Raw genomic sequence first — 27,120 nt, forward strand, 5'->3', positions numbered from 1 at the left:
GAAGTACTCCAGATATAGCAAACTGACCCTAGCCCCCGACACATAAACTACTGCAGCATAAATACTGGAGGCTGAGACAGGAGGGGTCAGGAGACACTGTGGCCCCATCCGAGGACACCCCGGACAGGGCCAAACAGGAAGGATATAACCCCACCCACTTTGCCAAAGCACATCCCCCACACCACTAGAGGGATATCTTCAACCACCAACTTACCATCCTGAGACAAGGCCGAGTATAGCCCACAAAGATCTCCGCCACGGTACAACCCAAGGGGGGCAACCCAGACAGGCCGACCACAAGTGAATCAACCCACCCAGGTGACGCACCCCCCCAGGGACGGCACGAGAGAGCCCCAGCAAGCCAGTGACTCAGCCCCGTAACAGGGTTAGAGGCAGAGAATCCCAGTGGAAAGAGGGGAACCGGCCAGGCAGAGACAGCAAGGGCGGTTCGTTGCTCCAGAGCCTTTCCGTTCACCTTCCCACTCCTGGGCCAGACTACACTCAATCATATGACCCACTGAAGAGATGAGTCTTCAGTAAAGACTTAAAGGTTGAGACCGAGTTTGCGTCTCTGACATGGGTAGGCAGACCGTTCCATAAAAATGGAGCTCTATAGGAGAAAGCCCTGCCTCCAGCTGTTTGCTTAGAAATTCTAGGGACAATTAGGAGGCCTGCGTCTTGTGACCGTAGCGTACGTGTAGGTATGTACGGCAGGACCAAATCAGAGAGGTAGGTAGGAGCAAGCCCATGTAATGCTTTGTAGGTTAGCAGTAAAACCTTGAAATCAGCCCTTGCTTTGACAGGAAGCCAGTGTAGAGAGGCTAGCACTGGAGTAATATGATCAAATTTTTTGGTTCTAGTCAGGATTCTAGCAGCCGTATTTAGCACTAACTGAAGTTTATTTAGTGCTTTATCCGGGTAGCCGGAAAATAGAGCATTGCAGTAGTCTAACCTAGAAGTGACAAAAGCATGGATTAATTTTTCTGCATCATTTTTGGACAGAAAGTTTCTGATTTTTGCAATGTTACGTAGATGGAAAAAAGCTGTCCTCGAAATGGTCTTGATATGTTCTTCAAAAGAGAGATCAGGGTCCAGAGTAACGCCGAGGTCCTTCACAGTTTTATTTGAGACGACTGTACAACCATTAAGATTAATTGTCAGATTCAACAGAAGATCTCTTTGTTTCTTGGGACCTAGAACAAGCATCTCTGTTTTGTCCGAGTTTAATAGTAGAAAGTTTGCAGCCATCCACTTCCTTATGTCTGAAACACATGCTTCTAGCGAGGGCAATTTTGGGGCTTCACCATGTTTCATTGAAATGTACAGCTGTGTGTCATCCGCATAGCAGTGAAAGTTTACATTATGTTTTCGAATAACATCCCCAAGAGGTAAAATATATAGTGAAAACAATAGTGGTCCTAAAACAGAACCTTGAGGAACACCGAAATGTACAGTTGATTTGTCAGAGGACAAACCATTCACAGAGACAAACTGATATCTTTCCGACAGATAAGATCTAAACCAGGCCAGAACTTGTCCGTGTAGACCAATTTGGGTTTCCAATCTCTCCAAAAGAATGTGGTGATCGATGGTATCAAAAGCAGCACTAAGGTCTAGGAGCACGAGGACAGATGCAGAGCTCGGTCCGATGCCATTAAAATGTCATTTACCACCTTCACAAGTGCCGTCTCAGTGCTATGATGGGGTCTAAAACCAGACTGAAGCATTTCGTATACATTGTTTGTCTTCAGGAAGGCAGTGAGTTGCTGCGCAACAGCCTTCTCTAAAATCTTTGAGAGGAATGGAAGATTCGATATAGGCCGATAGTTTTTATATTTTCTGGGTCAAGGTTTGGCTTTTTCAAGAGAGGCTTTATTACTGCCACTTTTAGTGAGTTTGGTACACATCCAGTGGATAGAGAGCCGTTTATTATGTTCAACATAGGAGGGCCAAGCACAGGAAGCAGCTCTTTCAGTAGTTTAGTTGGAATAGGGTCCAGTATACAGCTTGAAGGTTTAGAGGCCATGATTATTTTCATCATTGTGTCAAGAGATATAGTACTAAAACACTTGAGCGTCTCTCTTGATCCTAGGTCCTGGCAGAGTTGTGCAGACTCAGGACAACTGAGGTTTGGAGGAATACGCAGGTTTAAAGAGGAGTCCGTAATTTGCTTTCTAATAATCATAATCTTTTCCTCAAAGAAGTTCATGAATTTATCACTGCTAAAGTGAAAGTCATCCTCTCTTGGGGAATGCTGCTTTTTAGTTAGCTTTGCCACAGTATCAAAAAGGAATTTCGGATTGTTCTTATTTTCCTCAATTAAGTTAGAAAAATAGGACGATCGAGCAGCAGTAAGGGCTCTTCGGTACTGCACGGTACCGTCCTTCCAAGCTAGTCGGAAGACTTCCAGTTTGGTGTGGCGCCATTTCCGTTCCAATTTTCTGAAGCTTGCTTCAGAGCTCGGGTATTTTCTGTGTACCAGGGAGCTAGTTTCTTATGAGACATTTTTTTAGTTTTTAGGGGTGCAACTGCATCTAGGGTATTGCGCAAGGTTAAATTGAGATCCTCAGTTAGGTGGTTAACGGATTTTTGTCCTCTGGCGTCCTTGGGTAGGCAGAGGGAGTCTGGAAGGGCATCAAGGAATCTTTGTGTTGTCTGTGAATTTATAGCACGACTTTTGATGTTCCTTGGTTGGGGTCTGAGCAGATTATTTGTTGCAATTGCATTCGTTTTCTCCACATGTATCCTATTACAGCCTAATCCATACTTTGAAATTATATTACGTGTGCTAAACATTAAAAAAATACAAATAATAATATATATATATATATATATAAAACATTTAAGAGATTACTAATGTTACTGTCCCCACTTCAACCAAAAAAGACTTAAATACATTTAATTTTGTCCTCGAAACATTGAATTTAAATTCTGTAGAATACCATTTATTCATATGGAGGACAGCTCCCACTGGGGAGAGCCAATATGGCCGACCGTGGCTTCAAAACCCTCTCAATGGCCAATACATAGCATCAGCTATCCAGGGTTTATATACATCGTTGGTTGTAACCAGTGATTCACAGTGTCAGCTGAAGTTCCACATGCCCAGCAGTCAGGGTTAGTGCACCGCCAGCAGTTGTGTACAGAAATGGGCTGGCCATATGGCTGTTCTGGGCTAGTCTAAGTCGGCGGTTCTGCAGAGTAACCCTTTTTTGACTAATAATGGGGACCTCGAGGGGGGTAAGTCTGGTGTGTTAGAAATGCTGGGGACCAATTTCTGGGCCCCATTCTGTCCCTGCTTGTATACGGTTGTTTTTCATTAAGGCAGTGGAAATTTCCAGCATTGTTCGGGGAGGCCAGCGAAGACTAGTGACTATGTGAGTCCATGTATTCACAAATGGCTGGGTTATTGTTTTACTGGCAGCAGGAAACGCTCAGATTTCTAGGTTTGTGCATTAAACATGATGCAGCCTAATAAAATATTAAGGAGCTCTGCTGAAGTCATACAGGTCGCCTCCCAAATAAGACCCTGTTGCCTTTATAGCGCACTACTTTTGACCAGAGCCCTATGGAACCGATGAGCCCTAAAGTAGTGCACTACGTAGGGAATAGGGTGCCATTTGGTACAAAACCGACAGTCTGAACCTGAACAATTGATTCCTGTGTTTCTTCTGTTCTTGCTGAGTACCTGTGTGTGTGTGTGTGTGTGTGTGTGTGTGTGTGTGTGTGTGTGTGTGTGTGTGTGTGTGTGTGTGTGTGTGTGTGTGTGTGTGTGTGTGTGTGTGTGTGTGTGTGTGTGTGTGTGTGTGTGTGTGTGTGTGTGTGTGTGTGTGTGTGTGTGTAGACATGTGTATGCTGTTACAGTCTGCTGTCATCCAGTACCCTAGCTTGTCCCAGTATGTTATGTTGACAACTTGGCAGTGTACCTGTGATTGACACCTGAGACAGACCAGTTTGTCCTATTTCAGCAAGTCAGTCTGACGACACTGATGTTACGTCTCAAATACCTCCCTATTCCCTTTATAAGGGGATCTGATCTAAGTAGTGCACCTTGTTAGGGAATAGGGATCTGATCTAAAGTAGTGCACCTTGTAGGGAATAGGGATCTGATCTAAAGTAGTGCACCTTGTAGGGAATAGGGATCTGATCTAAAGTAGTGCACCTTGTAGGGAATAGGGATCTGATCTAAAGTAGTGCACCTTGTAGGGAATAGGGATCTGATCTAAAGTAGTGCACCTTGTTAGGTAATAGGGATCTGATCTAAAGTAGTGCACCTTGTAGGGAATAGGGATCTGATCTAAAGTAGTGCACCTTGTAGGGAATAGGGATCTGATCTAAAGTAGTGCACCTTGTAGGGAATAGGGATCTGATCTAAAGTAGTGCACCTTGTAGGGAATAGGGTGCCAATTGGGAAACAGACACGGTACAATAAAAGCAAATCGGCAGTATACAGACAACATGCTATACAGACAACATGCTATACAGACAACATGCTATACAGACATTTGCAACCAGGCTATACAGACAACATGCTATACAAACATTTGCAACCAGGCCAACATGCTATACAAACATTTGCAACCAGGCCAACATGCTATACAGACATTTGCAACCAGGCCAACATGCTATACAGACATTTGCAACCAGGCCAACATGATATACAGACATTTGCAACCAGGCCAACATGATATACAGACATTTGCAACCAGGCCAACATGATATACAGACATTTGCAACCAGGCCAACATGCCATACAGACATTTGCAACCAGGCCAACATGCTATACAGACATTTGCAACCAGGCTAACATGCTATAGAGACATTGGTTACCAGTCCAACATGCTATACAGACATTTGCAACCAGGCCAACATGATATACAGACATTGGTTACCAGTCCAACATGCTATACAGACATTTGCAACCAGGCTAACATGCTATAGAGACATTGGTTACCAGTCCAACATGCTATACAGACATTTGCAACCAGGCCAACATGATATACAGACATTGGTTACCAGTCCAACATGCTATACAGACATTTGCAACCAGGCCAACATGATATACAGACATTTGCAACCAGGCCAACATGATATACAGACATTTGCAACCAGGCCAACATGCTATACAGACATTTGCAACCAGGCCAACATGCTATACAGACATTTGCAACCAGGCCAACATGATATACAGACATTTGCAACCAGGCCAACATGCTATCCAGACATTTGCAACCAGGCCAACATGATATACAGACATTTGCAACCAGGCCAACATGATATACAGACATTTGCAACCAGGCCAACATGCTATACAGACATTTGCAACCAGGCCAACATGATATACAGACATTTGCAACCAGGCCAACATGATATACAGACATTTGCAACCAGGCCAACATGATATACAGACATTTGCAACCAGGCCAACATGATATACAGACATTTGCAACCAGGCCAACATGCTATACAGACATTTGCAACCAGGCTAACATGCTATACAGACATTTGCAACCAGGCCAACATGCCATACAGACATTGTTTACCAGGCCAACATGATATACAGACATTTGCAACCAGGCAAACATGATATACAGACATTTGCAACCAGGCCAACATGCTATACAGACATTTTCAACCAGGCCAACATGCTATACAGACATTTGCAACCAGGCCAACATGCTATACAGACATTTGCAACCAGGCTAACATGCTATACAGACATTGGTTACCTGGCCAACATGCAATACAGACATTTGCAACCAGGCCAACACGATATACAGACATTTGCAACCAGGCCAACATGATATACAGACATTGGTTACCTGGCCAACATGCAATACAGACATTTTCAACCAGGCTAACATGCTATAGAGACATTGGTTACCAGGCCAACATGCTATACAGACATTTGCAACCAGTCCAACATGCTATACAGACATTGATTCCCAGGCCAACATGGCATACAGACATTGGTTACCAGGCCAACATGCTATACAAACATTGGTTACCAGGCCAACATGCTATACAGACATAGGTTACCTGTCCAACATGCTATACAGACATTTGTTACCAGGGCAACATGCTAAACAGACATTGGTTACCAGTCCAACATGCTATACAGACATTGGTTACCTGTCCAACATGCTATACAGACATTGGTTACCAGTCCAACATGCTATACAGACATTGGTTACAGGTCCAACATGCTACACAGACATTGGTTACCAGTCCAACATGCTATACAGACATTGGTTACCTGTCCAACATGCTATACAGACATTGGTTACCTGTCCAACATGCTATACAGACATTGGTTACCTGTACAACATGCTATACAGACATTGGTTACCTGTCCAACATGCTATACAGACATTGCTACAGTCATCTCTGTTAGTCCTATATCCTGCTACAGTCATCTCTGTTAGTCCTATATCCTGCTACAGCCACCTCTGTTAGTCCTATATCCTGCTACAGTCGTCTCTGTTAGTCCTATATCCTGCTACAGCCACCTCTGTTAGTCCTATATCCTGCTACAGTCATCTCTGTTAGTCCTATATCCTGCTACAGCCACCTCTGTTAGTCCTATATCCTGCTACAGCCATCTCTGTTAGTCCTATATCCTGTTACAGCCACCTCTGTTAGTCCTATATCCTGCTACAGTCGTCTCTGTTAGTCCTATATTCTGCTACAGTAATCTCTGTTAGTCCTATATCCTGCTCCAGCCACCTCTGTTAGTCCTATATCCTGCTACAGCCATCTCTGTTAGTCCTATATCCTGCTACAGCCACCTCTGTTAGTTAGAGCGGAAATGGAGGAAAACTCGCCTCCCTGCGGACCTGGCATCCTTTCACTCCCTCCTCTCTACATTTTCCTCCTCTGTCTCTGCTGCTAAAGCCACTTTCTACCATTCTAAATTCCAAGCATCTGCCTCTAACCCTAGGAAGCTCTTTGCCACCTTCTCCTCCCTCCTGAATCCTCCCCCCTCCTCCCTCTCTGCAGATGACTTCGTCAACCATTTTGAAAAGAAGGTCGACGACATCCGATCCTCGTTTGCTAAGTCAAACGACACCGCTGGTTCTGCTCCCATCTCTGTTAGTCCTATATCCTGCTACAGCCATCTCTGTTAGTCCTATATCCTGCTACAGCCATCTCTGTTAGTCCTATATCCTGCTACAGCCATCTCTGTTAGTCCTATATCCTGTTACAGCCACCTCTGTTAGTCCTATATCCTGTTACAGCCACCTCTGTTAGTCCTATATCCTGCTACAATCGCCTCTGTTAGTCCTCTATCCTGCTACAGCCATCTCTGTTAGTCCTATATCCTGCTACAGCCATCTCTGTTAGTCTTATATCAATGATTGAATGTAAGTTCAGGGCCATTTAAACCATTTAAACCATCATTACTTTTGCTCTCTTATCAAAAGTGTGTTTATACTTTATAAATACTTAATAAATACTTAATAAATACTTTAGAAATGTTTTGAGTGACGAGTGAAATTTATCACAAAAAGATGGACATGCCATTGGTAGACATGCCAGCAGTATCTAATGCTCCTTAAAATAAAAAATATAGAGTCTACTGACACACCGGTAAGTAACATAATAAACTATAGACACAGGTGGTAAGTAACATAATAAACTATAGACACAGGTGGTAAGTAACATAATAAACTATAGACACAGGTGGTAAGTAACATAATAAACTATAGACACAGGTGGTAAGTAACATAATAAACTATAGACACAGGTGGTAAGTAACATAATAAACTATAGACACAGGTGGTAAGTAACATAATAAACTATAGACACAGGTGGTAAGTAACATAATAAACTATAGACACAGGTGGTAAGTAACATAATAAACTATAGACACAGGTGGTAAGTAACATAATAAACTATAGACACAGGTGGTAAGTAACATAATAAACTATAGACACAGGTGGTAAGTAACATAATAAACTATAGACACAGGTGGTAAGTAACATAATAAACTAGAGACACAGGTGGTAAGTAACATAATAAACTAGAGACACAGGTGGTAAGTAACATAATAAACTATAGACACAGTATCTGGCCTTCCTCATCTGTGGTGGAAGGTGGCTGAGCGACAGCTGTGTTTGTCAAACCATGAAACATCCTCCATCCTCTCACGAACACAAAGTTTTGCTCAACAACTCCCGCAAATGTCACAAGACTCGTCTGAAGGTAACCGGTAGTCTGAAGGTAACCGGTAGTCTGAAGGTAACCGGTAGTCTGAAGGTAACCGGTAGTCTGAAGGTAACCGGTAGTCTGAAGGTAACCGGTAGTCTGAAGGTAACTGGTAGTGTGAAGGTAACCGGTAGTCTGAAAGTCTGAAGGTAACCGGTAGTCTGAAAGTCTGAAGGTAACCGGTAGTCTGAAGGTAACCGGTAGTCTGAAGGTAACCGGTAGTCTGAAAGTCTGAAGGTAACCGGTAGTCTGAAGGTAACCGGTAGTCTGAAGGTAACCGGTAGTCTGAAGGTAACCGGTAGTCTGAAGGTAACCGGTAGTCTGAAGGGAACCGGTAGTCTGAAGGGAACCGGTATTGTTTGAAGAAATGAATGCAAAAAAAGGGGTTAAATATGTGTTAAAATATCTATATTTCCTGAGCTTTCTTATATCTCCTTGACATACTGTGTTTTGCCATGTACAGTATTAATGTATTATTCAATGCATTTCTATGGGCTATAGGAGTAAAGGCCAAATTCAAAATGTTTTAAAAATACATATATATTTGTTATACCTAAAGGTGTTTTAAAACTCTAAATCAAATAGCTAAATGATCCATGGTAGGACCGTCTTAAAACAATTCCATAAGTCAACTTAAGAATTCATGTCTCGAAACGGCATCTAGAACATGTCAAGCGTTGGACTAGTAACCGGAAGGTTGCAAGTTCAAACCCCCGAGCTGACAAGAGCATGTCAATGTTTAATACTTAAACCATAAGCACACAATACCTTCTGCCTTCAGAGAAGAGAGACCAACGTGTAACAAGAGGCTAAACCACCCCACAACCACACCACAACCAATCCATGATCACCTCACAACCAAACCTTCACCATGGTCTGTGAAGGTAAAAGGGGATACCTAGGCACAACTGAATGCATTCAACCAAACTGTGTCTTCCACATTGAATCCAACCCCTCTGAATCAAAGAGGTGCCGGGGTGCTGCCTTAATTGACGTCATCGGCACACAGGAAGCAGTTGCTGTTGAGGGTTAACTGCCTTGCTCAAGGGCAGAACGACAGATTTTTTCACCTTGCCAGCTCTGGGATTTGAACAAGCAAACTGGCCGACGATTTTCAACCGTTAGCCTGGATGTGATAATTCTGCCTTTAAAAGAAGAGATTTAACATGTTCTGTTTTGTGCACCATAAAACGAACATTACTTCCGCACAACTGAACAGTTTTTTGTTCCCAAAACCGAACGTAACATTCCGGGAACCTTTATTAATTAAAGAACAAACAAAATGGAATTCTGGGAACCTTTATTAATTAAAGAACAGACAAAATGGAATTCTGGGAACCTTTATTAATTAAAGAACAGACAAAATGTAATTCTGGGAACCTTTATTAATTAAAGAACAGACAAAATGGAATTCTGGGAACCTTTATTAATTAAAGAACAGACAAAATGGAATTCTGGGAACCTTTATTAATTAAAGAACAGACAAAATGGAATTCTGGGAACCTTTATTAATTAAAGAACAGACAAAATGGAATTCTGGGAACCTTTATTAATTAAAGAACAGACAAAATGGAATTCTGGGAACATTCTTGCAACATCAGGCAAATGTTCTATACAAACATTCTATAAGCGTCAGCAAGACTGCACATTCTTTGTGTTATGAGAACATGTGCCATTTACAATTCACAGAACCAATTTTGTTTTGCTGGTTCGTGAGTGACAGCGGCTTAATGGAATTCATGGTCCGTTTCACACTTAGGAATATTTCAACATCAAACCATCATACATTCATGGGGAGATTCAGACAGTCTGTAGTCCAATCACTGAGCCACGTTCTCTCTTCCAAGACATAGAATAACATTTAGGTGGAAAGAAATTGGCCTATAACAAATTCCCCAATGAGTGACACATCTCTCTCTTCCTTGCTCCCTCTTGACTCCCATCCCTCCCTCCTCGTCCTTCAGCTGATAGATGTTATTTACATGGCAGAGGAAGCATTGTGTGCGCAGGGAGAGTGTCGTCAGGTAGTGGCAGGCTGGCAGAGACACAGCGACCTGGGATAGGAATCTAGCCGAAGGAAAGCAGGGGAGATGACAGGATAGGAGGGGACAGGAGATAAGGGAGTGGCCTGAGATTTTTATTGAATTTTTATTAAAGCTTTATTTAACTAGGCAAGTCAACGTATGTTAATGCGATTAGCAAGAGGTTGTGAGTAATAGGAACGTTTCCCAGGACATAGACATATTTATATTGGCAGAAAGCTTCAATTCTTGTTAATCTAACTGCACTGTTCAATTTACAGTCGCTATTACAGTGAAATAATACCATGCTATTGTTTGAGGAGAGTGCACAGTTTTGAACATGAGAAAGTATTAATAAACAAATTAGGCATATTTGGGCAGTCTTGATACAACATTTTGAACAGAAATGCAATGGTTCATTGGATCAGACTAAAACTGTGCACATACACTGCTGCCATCTAGTGGCCAATATGTAAATTGCCTCTCTGCTGGAATAATAAATTATGGCCTTTCTCTGGCATTTCAAAAATACAAAAAAAAACAGTTGGTTATTTCTTTGTATTTTCTTCTAAAATATGTAATGATTTATATTCTCCTACATTTCTTTCACATTTCCACAAATTTCAAAGTGTTTCCTTTAAAATGGTATCAAGACTATGCATATCCGTGCTTCAGGTCCTGAGCTACAGGCAGCTAGATTTGGGTATGTCATTTTAGGCGAAAATTGAAAAAAGAGACCAATCCATAAGTTTAAATTGGTCCTGGATGCGAGGAAGCTTGGCCCCAGTGATCTACTCACTACCCTCTGTAGTGCCTTACGGTCAAATGCCGAGCAGTTCCCATACCAGGCGGTGATGCAACCGGTCAGGATGTTCTCGATGGTGGTGCAGCTGTAAGAACTTTTTGAGGATCTGGGGACCCATGCCAAATCTTTTCAGTCTCCTGAGGTGGAATATGTTTTGTTGTGCCCTCTTCACGACTGTATTGGTGTGTTTGGACCATGATAGTTTGTTGGTGATGTGGACACCAAGGAACATGAAAATCTCAACCCACTCCACTACAGCCCCGTCGATGTTAAAGTTGGTGAGGGAGATGAAAGTCTCCAACTTCAATGATTTTTTCAATTCTTTCCAGTCACAGGCAGCAGAGAACTGGAAGGAAAGGCGGCCAAATGAGGTGTCGGCTTTAGGGATGATCAGTGAGATACACCTGCTGGAGCGCGTGCTACGGGTGGGTGTTGCCATCGTGACCAGTCAACTGAGATAAGGCGGAGCTTTACCTAGCATGGACTTGTAGATGACCTGGAGCCAGTGGGTCTGGCAACGAATATGTAGCGAGGGCCAGCCGACTAGAGCATACAGTTCGCAGTAGTGGGTGGTATAAGGTGCTTTAGTAACAAAACGGATGGCACTGTGATAAACTGGTACTGTGATAAACAGTTTGCTGAGTAGAGTATTGGAAGCTATTTTGTAGATGACATCGCCGAAGTCGAAGATCGGTAGGATAGTCAGTTTTACTAGGGTAAGTTTGGCGGCATGAGTGAAGGAGGCTTTGTTGCGAAATAGAAATAGAAAGCCGACTCTAGATTTGATTTTAGATTGGAGATGTTTGATATGAGTCTGGAAGGACAGTTTACAGTCTAGCCAGACCCCAAGGTACTTATAGATGTCCACATATTCTAGGTCGGAACCATCCAGGGTGGTAATGCCAGTCGGGCGTGCTTGTGCAGGCAGCGAACAGTTGAAAAGCATGCATTTGGTTTTCCTAGTGTTTAAGAGGAGTTGGAGGCCACGGAAGGAGTGTTGTATCGCATTGAAGCTCGTTTGGAGGTTAGATAGCACAGTGTCCAAGGAAGGGCCAGAAGTATACAGAATGGTGTCGTCTGCGTAGGGGTGGATCAGGGAATTGCCCGCAGCAAGAGCAACATCATTGATATATACAGAGAAAAGAGTCGGCCCAAGAATTGAACCCTGTGGCACTCCCATAGAGACTGCCAGAGGACCGGACAACATGCCCTCTGATTTGATACACTGAACTCTGTCTGCAAAGTAGTTGGTGTACCAGGTAAGGCAGTCATTAGAAAAACCGAGACTACTGAGTCTGTCGATAAGAATATGGTGATTGACAGAGTAGAAAGCCTTGGCCAGGTCGATGAAGACTCCTGCACAGTTTATCGATGGTGGTTATGATATTGTTTAGTACCGTGACCGGCTTGGAAACCGGATTGCACAGCGGAGAAGGTATGGTGGGATTCGAGATGGTCAGTGATCTGTTTGTTGACTTGGCTTTCGAAGACCTTAGATAGGCAGGGCAGGATGGATATAGGTCTGTAACAGTTTGGGTCCAGGGTGTCTCCCCCTTTGAAGAGGGGGATGACCGCGGCAGCCTTCCAGTCCTTGGGGATCTCAGATGATATGAAAGAGAGGTTGAACAGGCTGGTAATAGGGGTTGCGACAAGAACGGCGGATAGTTTCAGAAATAGAGGGTCCAGATTGTCAAGCTCAAGACTAACCGGTGCCCCCACACATTGACTCTTTACCGGTAACCCCTGTATATAGTCATTTTACTGCTGCTCTTTAATGATTTGTTATTTTTATTTCTTACTTTTTTCCGTTATTTTTGTTAAAACTTGCAAGCCCTTAACCAACAGCAGTTAACATTTCACTCTAAGGTTGTTTTATTTGACGCAATGTAAATGTGACAAATAACATTTAATTTAATGTATGGAATTATTAGATGGTCTTAAAATTGATCTTTTGCCATTTGATTTAGAATTTGCGGAGGTATAAAAGTTTATATATTTAGGTATATATATATATATATATATTTTTTTTAAATAGTTGGAGAGTACAGGATGGGAGGTGAGAGGAGGGGAGAGGAGAGGAGAGGAGAGGAGAGGAGAGGGAGTTAAGGGGAGAGGAGAGGAGGAGGAGGTAAAGGGAGAGGACAGGAGTGGAGAGGAGAGGAGAGCAGAGGAGAGGGAGTTAAGGGGAGAGGAGAGGAGGAGGAGGTAAAGGGAGAGGACAGGAGAGGAGAGGAGAGGAGAGGGAGTTAAGGGGAGAGGAGAGGAGGAGGAGGTAAAGGGAGAGGACAGGAGGGGAGAGGAGAGGACAGGAGAGGAGAGGAGAGGAGAGGGAGTTAAGGGGAGAGGAGAGGAGGAGGAGGTAAAGGGAGAGGACAGGAGGGGAGAGGAGAGGACAGGAGAGGAGGAGAGGAGAGGAGAGGAGAGGAGAGGAGAGGAGAGGAGAGGAGAGGGAGTTAAGGGGAGAGGAGAGGGAGGAGGAGGTAAAGGGAGAGGACAGGAGTGGAGAGGAGAGGAGAGGAGAGGAGAGGAGAGTACAGGATGGGAGGTGAGAGGAGGGGAGAGGAGAGGAGAGGAGAGGAGAGGAGAGGGAGTTAAGGGGAGAGGAGAGGAGGAGGAGGTAAAGGGAGAGGACAGGAGGGGAGAGGAGGAGGAGAGGAGAGGAGAGGAGAGGAGAGGAGAGGAGAGGAGAGGAGAGGAGAGGAGAGGATGGGAGGTGAGAGGAGGGGAGGGGAGAGGAGAGGAGGAGGAGGTAATGGGAGAGGACAGGAGGGGAGAGGAGAGGAGAGGAGAGCAGACGTTATCCCTGGGTTTATTTAAATGCTGTAGTTGAATAATAAATCAAGGCTAATGAAGAAGTGATTGCGCTATACTGGTTCCCTCTCTTTAGACATCACCAATTCACCTTCTTTCTCAGGTCTTACTATTGGTCATTAATTATTGAATTAGTGAGTTGAACATCATTAAGCATTACTCCCCTCTCTCTTGCTTCACTCTCTCTCTCTCTCTCTCAATTACATTTCAATTGTTTCAATTTAAGGACTTTATTGGCATGGAAAACATATGCTAACGTTGCCAAAAGCAAGTGAAATAGATAATAAACAAAAGTGAAATAAACTATAAAGAAATGAAAAGTAAACACTCAGAAGTAATAAAGACATTTCAAATGTCGTTGTAATGTTAAAGTACAAAAGGAAAAAAATATTTAAAAAATAAACATGGATTGAATTTACAAATGTGTTTTGTTCTACACTGGTTGCCCTTTTCTTGCTGCTGTGATGGCACACTGTGGTATTTGGGAGATCTTTGTGGATCTGTGTAATCTGAGGGAAATATGTGTCTCTAACATGGTCATACATCTGGCAGGAGGTTAGGAAGTGCAGCTCAGTTCCCACCTCATTTTGTGGGCAGTGAGCACATAGCCTGTCTTCTCTTGAGAGCCATGTCTGCCTACGGCGGCCTTTCTCAATAGCAAGGCAATGCTCACTGAGTCTGTACATAGTCAAAGCTTTCCTTAAGTTTTGGGTCAGTCACAGTGGTCAGGTATTTTGCCACTGTGTATTCTCTGTTTAGGGCCAAATAGCATTCTAGTTTGCTCATTTTTTTTGTTAATTCTTTCCAATATGTCAAGTAATTATCTTTTTGTTTTCTAATGATTTGGTTGGGTCTAATTGTGTTCCTGTCCTGGGGCTCTGTAGGGTGTGTTTGTGTTTGTGAACAGAGCCCCAGGACCAGCTTGCTTAGGGGACTCGTCTCCAGGTTCATCTCTCTGTAGGTGATGGCTTTGTTCTGGAAGGTTTGGGAATTGCTTCCTTTTAGGTGGTTGTATAATTTAACGTCTCTTTTCAGGAGTTTGATAATTAGTGGGTATCGGCCTAATTCTGCTCTGCATTCTAGTTTGCTCAGTTTTTTTGTTAATTAAGAATTCTCTTTTTTTGTTTTGTCATGATTTGGTTGGGTCTAATTGTGCTGCTGTCCTGGGGTTCTGTGGGGTGTGTTTGTGGTGGAAGGTAGACCTTCTGACATCACAGGGATGAAGACCAACCCCAATAAAAGTTGGACCTTCTGACATCACAGGGATGAAGACCAACTCCAATAAAAGGTAGACCTTCTGACATCACAGGGATGAAGACCAACCCCAATAAAAGGTAGACCTTCTGACATCACAGGGATGAAGACCAACCCCAATAAAAGGTAGACTTTCTGACATCACAGGGATGAAGACCAACCCCAATAAAAGGTGGACCTTCTGACATCACAGGGATGAAGACCAACCCCAATAAAAGGTAGACCTTCTGACATCACAGGGATGAAGACCAACCCCAATAAAAGGTAGACCTTCTGACATCACAGGGATGAAGACCAACCCCAATAAAAGGTAGACCTTCTGACATCACAGGGATGAAGACCAACCCCAATAAAAGGTAGACCTTCTGACATCACAGGGATGAAGACCAACCCCAATAAAAGGTAGACCTTCTGACATCACAGGGATGAAGACCAACCCCAATAAAAGGTGGACCTTCTGACATCACAGGGATGAAGACCAACCCCAATAAAAGGTGGACCTTCTGACATTTGCCAGAATTGATAGACGCCAATCCACCCATCCCCTGTCTCCTCTCGTCCAGCTCCTCCAGCCCCCCCCCAGCCCCTGTCTCCTCTCATCCAGCCCCCCAGCACCTGTCTCCTCTCACCCAGCCCCCAGCCCATGTCTCCTCTCCTCTCCCCAGCCCCCAGCCACAGTCTCTTCTCCTCTCACCCAGCCTCCCCAGCCCCTGTCTCCTCTCCTCTCACCCAGCCCCCCAGCCACAGTCGCCTCTCACCCAGCCCCCCAGCTACAGTCTCCTCTCCTCTCACCCAGCCCCCCAGCCCCTGTCTCCTCTCCTCTCACCCAGCCCCCCAGCCACAGTCTCCTCTCCTCTCACCCAGCTCCTCCCAGCCACAGTCTCCTCCCCTCTCACCCAGCCCCCCCCAGCCACAGTCTCCTCTCCTCTCACCCAGCCCCCCAGCCACAGTCTCCTCTCCTCTCACCCAGCTCCTCCCAGCACCTCTCTCCTCTTACCCAGACCCCCACCCTCTCTCTCTCTCTCTCTACCATATGTCCTCCTTTTAATCAGGCGCTGGTGGATCTAGAGAGCCAGAGCTGCAGGAAGAATCCAAACTCATCCACAGTTATGCTGTTAGACATTGAATGAATAGAGATGAGAAGTTGGTGTGTGGATGTGAATTCCTTTTCACTCTCACACATTATACAGTTGAAGTAGGAGGTTTACATACACCTTTGCCAAATACATTTAAACTCAGTTTTTCACAATTCCTGACACTTAATCCAAGTAAAAATTCCCTGTTTTAGGTCAGTTAAGATCACCACTTTATTTTAAGAATGTGAAATGTCAGAATAATAGTAGAGAGAATGATTTATTTCAGCTTGTATTTCTTTCATCACATTCCCCATGTGTCAGAAGTTTACATACACTCAATTAGTATTTGGTAGCATTGCCTTTAAATTGTTTAACTTGGGTCAAACGTTTCGGGTAGCCTTTCACAAGCTTCCCACAATAAGTTGGGTGAATTTTGGCCCATTCCTCCTGACAGAGCTGGGGTAACTGAGTCAGGTTTGTAGGCCTCCTGACAGAGCTGGTGTAACTGAGTCAGGTTCGTAGGCCTCCTTGATCACACACGCTTTTTCAGTTCTGCCCACCGATTTTCAATAGGATTGAGGTCAGGGCTTTGTGATGGCCACTCCAATACCTTGACTAAGTTGTCCTTAAGCCATTTTGCAACAACTTTGAAGAATGCTTGGGGTCATTGTCCATTTGGAAGTCCCATTTGACCAGATGACCCAGATGTTGCATCAATATATCCAAATAATTTTCTTTCCTCATGATGACATCTATTTTGCGAAGAGCACCAGGCCCTCCTGCAGCAAAGCACCCCCACAACATGATGCTGTCACCCCCACAACATGATGCTGTCACCCCCACAACATGATGCTGTCACCCCCACAACATGATGCTGCCACCCCCACAACATGATGCTGTCACCCCCACAACATGATGCTGTCACCCCCACAACATGATGCTGCCACCCCCACAACATGATGCTGTCACCCCCACAACATGATGCTGTCACCCCCACAACATGATGCTGTCACCCCCACAACATGATGCTGTCACCCCCTGTGCTTCACGGTTGGGATGGTGTTCTTTGGCTTGCAAGCCTCCCCCTTTTTCCTCCAAACATAACGATGTTTACAAATGAATGTGTTTTATACCTGAAACCTGTTTACTTTCAGTTGTGATTAAGCTCTTCCTACATTTTACAATATCTTCTGTTTCATCAGACCAGAGGTAATTTATCCAAAAAGTACAATCTTTGTCCCCATGTGCAGTTGCAAACCGTAGTCTGGCTTTCTTATGGCGGTTTTGGAGCAGTGGCTTCTTCCTTGCTGAGCGGCCTTTCAGGTTATGTCGATATAGGACTCGTTTTACTGTGGATATAGATCGTTTTGGACCTGTTTCCTCCAGCATCTTCACAACGTCCTTTGCTGTTGTTCTGGGATTGATTTGCACTTTTCACACCAAAGTACGTTCATCTCTAGGAGACAGAAGGAGTCTCCTTCCTGTGCGGTATGACGGCTGCGTGGTCCCATGGTGTTTATACTTGTGTACTATTGTTGGTACAGATGAACGTGGTACCTTCAGGCGTTTGGAAATTGCTCCCAAAGATGAACCAGACTTCTGGAGGTCTACAATTTTGTCTGAGGTGGCAAATTTATTTGTTATTTTCCCATGATGTCAATCAAAGAGGCACTGAGTTTGAAGGTAGGCCTTGAAATACATCCACAGGTACACCTCCAATTGACTCAAATTATGTTAATTAGTCTATCAGAATCTTCTAAAGCCATGACATAATTTTCTGGAATTTTCCAAGCTGTTTAAAGGCACAGTCAACTTAGTGTATGTAAACATCTGACCCACTGGAATTGTGATACAGTGAATTATAAGGGTAATAATCTGTCTGTAAACAATTGTTGGAAAAATGACTTGTGTCATGAAGTAGATGTCCTAACCGACTTGCCAAAACTATAGTTTGTTAACAAGAAATGTGTGGAGTGGTTGAAAAAAATTGTTTTAATGACTCCAACCTAAGTTGTACACAGTACATTTGTTTTGTAATCATCACAGTAAAATACTGTATATTCAACTGAGTATTTACCTGGTCCTTTGGTGTGTTTGCCCTGTAGGCACTGCATGGTTGGAGCCTTTCTTAATTTAATAAGGCCTCTAGAAGTGCAACTTAATGTCAAATGTGCTATTTTATATGGAAGCATTTCTAGAGGCCTTAACAAAAGGCCTTCATTGATAGGCTGTACCATGTAAACACGTTGCCTAGCAACCAACCTGCTTTCACCAATCCCATGAAATGATGGAAATGATGGTGAAATACTGTAAAATACAAAAACTCATGTGGTATTTTATATGGAAGTAAAAATACACTAAGTACAATAACATACACTAAGTAAAATACCACACACTAAGTACAATACCACACACTAAGTACAATAACATACACTAAGTACAATAACATACACTAAGTACAATAACATACACTAAGTAAAATACCACACACTAAGTACAATACCATACACTAAGTAAAATACCACACACTAAGTACAATAACATACACTAAGTACAATAACATACACTAAGTAAAATACCACACACTAAGTACAATACCATACACTAAGTACAATAACATACACTAAGTAAAATACCACACACTAAGTACAATACCATACACTAAGTAAAATACCATGCACTAAGTAAAATACCATACATTAAGTAAAATACCATACACTAAGTAAAATACCACACACTAAGTAAAATACCATACACTAAGTAAAATACCATACACTAAGTAAAATACCATACACTAAGTAAAATACCATACACTATGTAAAATACCATACACTAAGTAAAATACCACACACTAAGTAAAATACCACACACTAAGTAAAATAACATACACTATGTAAAATACCATACACTAAGTAAAATAACATACACTATGTAAAATACCATACACTAAGTAAAATACCACACACTAAGTAAAATACCATACACTAAGTAAAATAACATACACTAAGTAAAATACCATACACTAAGTAAAATACCATACACTAAGTAAAATACCATACACTAAGTAAAATACCATACACTAAGTAAAATACCATACACTAAGTAAAATACCATACACTAAGTAAAATACCATACACTAAGTAAAATAACATACACTAAGTAAAATACCACACACTAAGTAAAATAACACACACTAAGTAAAATACCATACACTATGTAAAATACCACACACTAAGTAAAATACCATACACTAAGTAAAATACCATACACTGTGTAAAATACCATACACTAAGTAAAATACCATACACTAAGTAAAATAACATACACTAAGTAAAATACCATACACTGTGTAAAATACCATTCACTAAGTAAAATACCACACACTAAGTAAAATAACACACACTAAGTAAAATACCATACACTATGTAAAATACCATACACTAAGTAAAATACCACACACTAAGGAAAATACCACACACTAAGTAAAATACCACACACTCAGTAAAATACCATACACTAAGTAAAATACCACACACTATGTAAAATAACACACACTAAGTAAAATAACACACACTAAGTAAAATAACATACACTAAGTAAAATAACACACACTAAGTAAAATACCAAACACTAAGTAAAATAACATACACTAAGTAAAATAACATACACTAAGTAAAATAACATACACTAAGTAAAATACCATACACTAAGTAAAATAACATACACTAAGTAAAATAACATACACTAAGTAAAATACCATACACTAAGTAAAATAACACACACTAAGTAAAATACCATACACTAAGTAAAATAACATACACTAAGTAAAATACCATACACTAAGTAAAATAACATACACTAAGTAAAATAACATACACTAAGTACAATACCATACACTAAGTACAATAACATACACTAAGTAAAATACCACACACTAAGTACAATACCATACACTAAGTAAAATACCACACACTAAGTACAATAACATACACTAAGTACAATAACATACACTAAGTAAAATACCACACACTAAGTACAATACCATACACTAAGTACAATAACATACACTAAGTAAAATACCACACACTCCCTCCAGTCCCTTGACTTCTTGGCACTGACGGAAACATGGATCACCACAGATAACACTGCTACTCCTACTGCTCTCTCCTCGTCCGCCCACGTGTTCTCGCACACCCCGAGAGCTTCTGGTCAGCGGGGTGGTGGCACCGGGATCCTCATCTCTCCCAAGTGGTCTTTCTCTCTTTCTCCCCTTACCCATCTGTCTATTGCCTCCTTTGAATTCCATGCTGTCACAGTTACCAGCCCTTTCAAGCTTAACATCCTTATCATTTATCGCCCTCCAGGTTCCCTCGGAGAGTTCATCAATGAGCTTGATGCCTTGATAAGCTCCTTTCCTGAGGACGGCTCACCTCTCACAGTTCTGGGCGACTTTAACCTCCCCACGTCTACCTTTGACTCATTCCTCTCTGCCTCCTTCTTTCCACTCCTCTCCTCTTTTGACCTCACCCTCTCACCTTCCCCCTACTCACAAGGCAGGCAATACGCTTGACCTCATCTTTACTAGATGCTGTTCTTCCACTAACCTCATTGCAACTCCCCTCCAAGTCTCCGACCACTACCTTGTATCCTTTTCCTCTCGCTCTCATCCAACACTTCCCACACTGCCCCTACTCGGATGGTATCGCGCCGTCCCAACCTTCGCTCTCTCTCCCCCGCTACTCTCTCCTCTTCCATCCTATCTTCTCTTCCCTCTGCTCAAACTTTCTCCAACCTATCTCCTGATTCTGCCTCCTCAACCCTCCTCTCTCCCTTACTGCATCCTTTGACTCCCTATGTCCCCTATCCTCCAGGCCGGCTCGGTCCTCCCCTCCCGCTCCCCGTGGCTCGACGACTCATTGCGAGCTCACAGAACAGGGCTCCGGGCAGCCGAGCGGAAATGGAGGAAAACTCGCCTCCCTGCGGACCTGGCATCCTTTCACTCCCTCCTCTCTACATTTTCCTCCTCTGTCTCTGCTGCTAAAGCCACTTTCTACCATTCTAAATTCCAAGCATCCGCCTCTAACCCTAGGAAGCTCTTTGCCACCTTCTCCTCCCTCCTGAATCCTCCCCCTCCCTCCTCCCTCTCTGCAGATGACTTCGTCAACCATTTTGAAAAGAAGGTCGATGACATCCGATCCTCGTTTGCTAAGTCAAACGACACCGCTGGTTCTGCTCACACTCCCCTACCCTATGCTCTGACCTCTTTCTCCCCTCTCTCTCCAGATGAAATCTCGCTGTCTTGTGACGGCCGGCCGCCCCAACAACCTGCCCGCTTGACCCTATCCCTCCTCTCTTCTCAGACCATTTCCGGAGACCTTCTCCCTTACCTCACCTCGCTCATCAACTCATCCCTGACCGCTGGCTACGTCCCTCCCGTCTTCAAGAGAGCGAGAGTTGCACCCCCTTCTGAAAAAACCTACACTCGATCCCTCCGATGTCAACAACTACAGACCAGTATCCCTTCTCTCTTTTCTCTCCAAAACTCTTGAGCGTGCCGTCCTTGGCCAGCTCTACCGCTATCTCTCAGAATGACCTTCTTGATCCAAATCAGTCAGGTTTCAAGACTAGTCATTCAACTGAGACTGCTCTTCTCTGTATCACGGAGGCGCTCCGCACTGCTAAAGCTAACTCTCTCTCCTCTGCTCTCATCCTTCTAGACCTATCGGCTGCCTTCGATACTGTGAACCATCAGATCCTCCTCTCCACCCTCTCCGAGTTGGGCATCTCCGGCGCGGCCCACGCTTGGATTGCGTCCTACCTGACAGGTCGCTCCTACCAGGTGGCGTGGCGAGAATCTGTCTCCTCACCACGCGCTCTCACCACTGGTGTCCCCCAGGCTCTGTTCTAGGCCCTCTCTTATTCCCTATAAGCTATACACCAAGTCACTTGGCTCTGTCATAACCTCACATGGTCTCTCCTATCATTGCTATGCAGACGACACACAATTAATCTTCTCCTTTCCCCTTCTGATGACCAGGTGGCGAATCGCATCTCTGCATGTCTGGCAGACATATCAGTGTGGATGACGGATCACCACCTCAAGCTGAACCTCAGCAAGACGGAGCTCCTCTTCCTCCCGGGGAAGGACTGCCCGTTCCATGATCTCGCCATCACGGTTGACAACTCCATTGTGTCCTCCTCCCAGAGCGCTAAGAACCTTGGCGTGATCCTGGACAACACCCTGACGTTCTCAACTAACATCAAGGCGGTGTCCCGTTCCTGTAGGTTCATGCTCTACAACATCCGCAGAGTACGACCCTGCCTCACACAGGAAGCGGCGCAGGTCCTAATCCAGGCACTTGTCATCTCCCGTCTTGATTACTGCAACTCGCTGTTGGCTGGGCTCCCTGCCTGTGCCATTAAACCCCTACAACTCATCCAGAACGCCGCAGCCCGTCTGGTGTTCAACCTTCCCAAGTTCTCTCACGTCACCCCGCTCCTCCGCTCTCTCCACTGGCTTCCAGTTGAAGCTCGCATCCGCTACAAGACCATGGTGCTCGCCACGGAGCTGTGAGGGAACGGCACCTCAGTACCTCCAGGCTCTGATCAGGCCCTACACCCAAACAAGGGCACTGCGTTCATCCACCTCTGGCCTGCTCGCCTCCCTACCACTGAGAAGTACAGTTCCCGCTCAGCCCAGTCAAAACTGTTCGCAGCTCTGGCCCCCAATGGTGGAACAAACTCCCTCACGACGCCAGGACAGCGGAGTCAATCACCACCTTCCGGAGACACCTGAAACCCCACCTCTTCAAGGAATACCTAGGATAGGTAAGTAAGGGTAATCCTTCTCACCCCCCTTCTCCCCCCCAACAAGATTTAGATGCAAGTGGCTGTTCCACTGGTTGTCATAAGGTGTATGCACCAATTTGTAAGTCGCTCTGGATAAGAGCGTCTGCTAAATGACTTAAATGTAATGTAAATGTACAATACCATACACTAAGTAAAATACCATGCACTAAGTAAAATACCATACATTAAGTAAAATACCATACACTAAGTAAAATACCACACACTAAGTAAAATACCATACACTAAGTAAAATACCATACACTAAGTAAAATACCATACACTAAGTAAAATACCATACACTATGTAAAATACCATACACTAAGTAAAATACCACACACTAAGTAAAATACCACACACTAAGTAAAATAACATACACTATGTAAAATACCATACACTAAGTAAAATAACATACACTATGTAAAATACCATACACTAAGTAAAATACCACACACTAAGTAAAATACCATACACTAAGTAAAATAACATACACTAAGTAAAATACCATACACTAAGTAAAATACCATACACTAAGTAAAATACCATACACTAAGTAAAATACCATACACTAAGTAAAATACCATACACTAAGTAAAATACCATACACTAAGTAAAATAACATACACTAAGTAAAATACCACACACTAAGTAAAATAACACACACTAAGTAAAATACCATACACTATGTAAAATACCACACACTAAGTAAAAAATAACATACACTAAGTAAAATACCATACACTGTGTAAAATACCATACACTAAGTAAAATACCATACACTAAGTAAAATAACATACACTAAGTAAAATACCATACACTGTGTAAAATACCATTCACTAAGTAAAATACCACACACTAAGTAAAATAACACACACTAAGTAAAATACCATACACTATGTAAAATACCATACACTGTGTAAAATACCACACACTAAGGAAAATACCACACACTAAGTAAATACCACACACTCAGTAAAATACCATACACTAAGTAAAATACCACACACACTATGTAAAATAACACACACTAAGTAAATAACACACACTAAGTAAAATAACATACACTAAGTAAAAATAACACACACTAAGTAAAATACCAAACACTAAGTAAAATAACATACACTAAGTAAAATAACATACACTAAGTAAAATAACATACACTAAGTAAAATACCATACACTAAGTAAAATAACATACACTAAGTAAAATAACATACACTAAGTAAAATACCATACACTAAGTAAAATAACACACACTAAGTAAAATACCATACACTAAGTAAAATAACATACACTAAGTAAAATACCATACACTAAGTAAAATAACATACACTAAGTAAAATAACATACACTAAGTAAAATAACACACTAAGTAAAATAACATACACTGTGTAAAATACCACACACTAAGTAAAATAACATACACTAAGTAAAATAACATACACTAAGTAAAATAACATACACTAAGTAAAATAACACACACTACGTAAAATAACATACACTAAGTAAAATACCATTCACTAAGTAAAATACCATACACTAAGTAAAATACCATACACTAAGTAAAATACCATTCACTAAGTAAAATACCATACACTAAGTAAAATACCATACACTAAGTAAAATACCATACACTAAGTAAAATACCGCACACTAAGTAAAATACCATACACTAAGTAAAATAACACACACTAAGTAAAATAACATACACTGTGTAAAATACCATACACTGTGTAAAATAACACACACCAAGTAAAATAACATACACTAAGTAAAATACCATACACTGTGTAAAATACCATACACTGTGTAAAATAACACACACTAAGTAAAATACCATACACTGTGTAAAATACCATACACTGTGTAAAATACCATACACTAAGTAAAATACCATACACTAAGTAAAATACCATACACTAAGTAAAATACCACACACTAAGTAAAATACCATACACTAAGTAAAATAACACACACTAAGTAAAATAACATACACTGTGTAAAATACCATACACTGTGTAAAATACCATACACTAAGTAAAATACCATACACTAAGTAAAATAACATACACTAAGTAAAATACCATACACTGTGTAAAATACCATACACTGTGTAAAATAACACACACTAAGTAAAATACCATACACTGTGTAAAATACCATACACTGTGTAAAATACCATACACTAAGTAAAATAACATACACTAAGTAAAATACCATTCACTAAGTAAAATACCACACACTAAGTAAAATACCATACACTAAGTAAAATACCATTCACTAAGTAAAATACCATACACTAAGTAAAATACCATACACTAAGTAAAATACCATACACTAAGTAAAATACCATACACTAAGTAAAATACCACACACTAAGTAAAATACCATACACTAAGTAAAATAACACACACTAAGTAAAATAACATACACTGTGTAAAATACCATACACTGTGTAAAATAACACACACTAAGTAAAATAACACACACTAAGTAAAATACCATACACTGTGTAAAATACCATACACTGTGTAAAATAACACACACTAAGTAAAATAACATACACTAAGTAAAATACCATACACTGTGTAAAATAACACACACTAAGTAAAATAACATACACTAAGTAAAATACCATACACTGTGTAAAATACCATACACTGTGTAAAATAACACACACTAAGTAAAATACCATACACTGTGTAAAATATCATACACTAAGTAAAATAACATACACTAAGTAAAATACCATACACTGTGTAAAATACCATACACTGTGTAAAATAACACACACTAAGTAAAATACCATACACTGTGTAAAATATCATACACTAAGTAAAATAACATGCACTAAGTAAAATACCATACACTGTGTAAAATACCATACACTAAGTAAAATACCATACACTGTGTAAAATACCATACACTGTGTAAAATAACACACACTAAGTAAAATACCATACACTGTGTAAAATATCATACACTAAGTAAAATAACATACACTAAGTAAAATACCATACACTGTGTAAAATACCATACACTGTGTAAAATAACACACACTAAGTAAAATACCATTCACTAAGTAAAATACCATACACTAAGTAAAATACCATACACTAAGTAAAATAACATGCACTAAGTAAAATACCACACACTATGTAAAATACATTTCAGTAAGTTAAATACCATACACTGTGTAAAATACCATACACTGTGTAAAATAACACACACTAAGTAAAATACCATTCACTAAGTAAAATACCATACACTAAGTAAAATACCATACACTAAGTAAAATAACATGCACTAAGTAAAATACCACACACTAAGTAAAATACATTTCAGTAAGTTAAATACCGTACAGTGCACACACACACGCGTGTTTCCGTCTGAGTGTTGGAGTGTACCCCTCCTATTTGTAAACTTTTACTTTTAATATTTTGCAATTACATTTACTTTGGATAATTTTAAGTACATTCAGTATATAGTACTTTTACTCAAGTAATATTTTACTGGGTGACTTTGAACTTTTGTTGAGTAATTTTCTATTAAGGTATCTTTACTTTTTCTCAGGTATGACAGTTGTGTACCCAGCACCTGCACCTTAGTTCCACTTCTGTTCGTCTTTTGTTACCCATACTCTCCGTATTCACCTCTAGGTTCCATGTGTCTAGGATTAAGCTCCGTGTCTCACAGCCCTTTGTCTTCTGTTTTAGAGTGAACTGGGTATTATTTTCCATAAATATAATTCCAGTGGCACCCACCTGGCAGGAGTCGACACCCCAGAAAGGTATCCTGCACACAGCATGGTGTTGGTAACCAGCTCCTTGCCCAGGGTGCTCTTACAGACACTCTGGGGCAGAAGTGGAACCCTAGCCTCCATCAACACGTCAGCTGACGGACCGTCTGAGGAGATGGACAGGAAGTCGTTTTAATGACGTCATTTTATGAAAATAATTTAGCAGACTCTTCTGTCCACAGTCATAGTAGGTACAACTTATTCTCCATAAAGCAGCTCTCAGCAAAGTCAGTGTTCGTAAGAAAAAGACAAGTGTGAGTGTTATTTTAACAAGGCTAGGGTGCCTGTTAAGTCTACCCCC

This window comes from Oncorhynchus keta, chromosome 4 (assembly GCF_023373465.1).
Source record: "Oncorhynchus keta strain PuntledgeMale-10-30-2019 chromosome 4, Oket_V2, whole genome shotgun sequence".
In the NCBI taxonomy this organism is placed as follows: domain Eukaryota; kingdom Metazoa; phylum Chordata; class Actinopteri; order Salmoniformes; family Salmonidae; genus Oncorhynchus; species Oncorhynchus keta.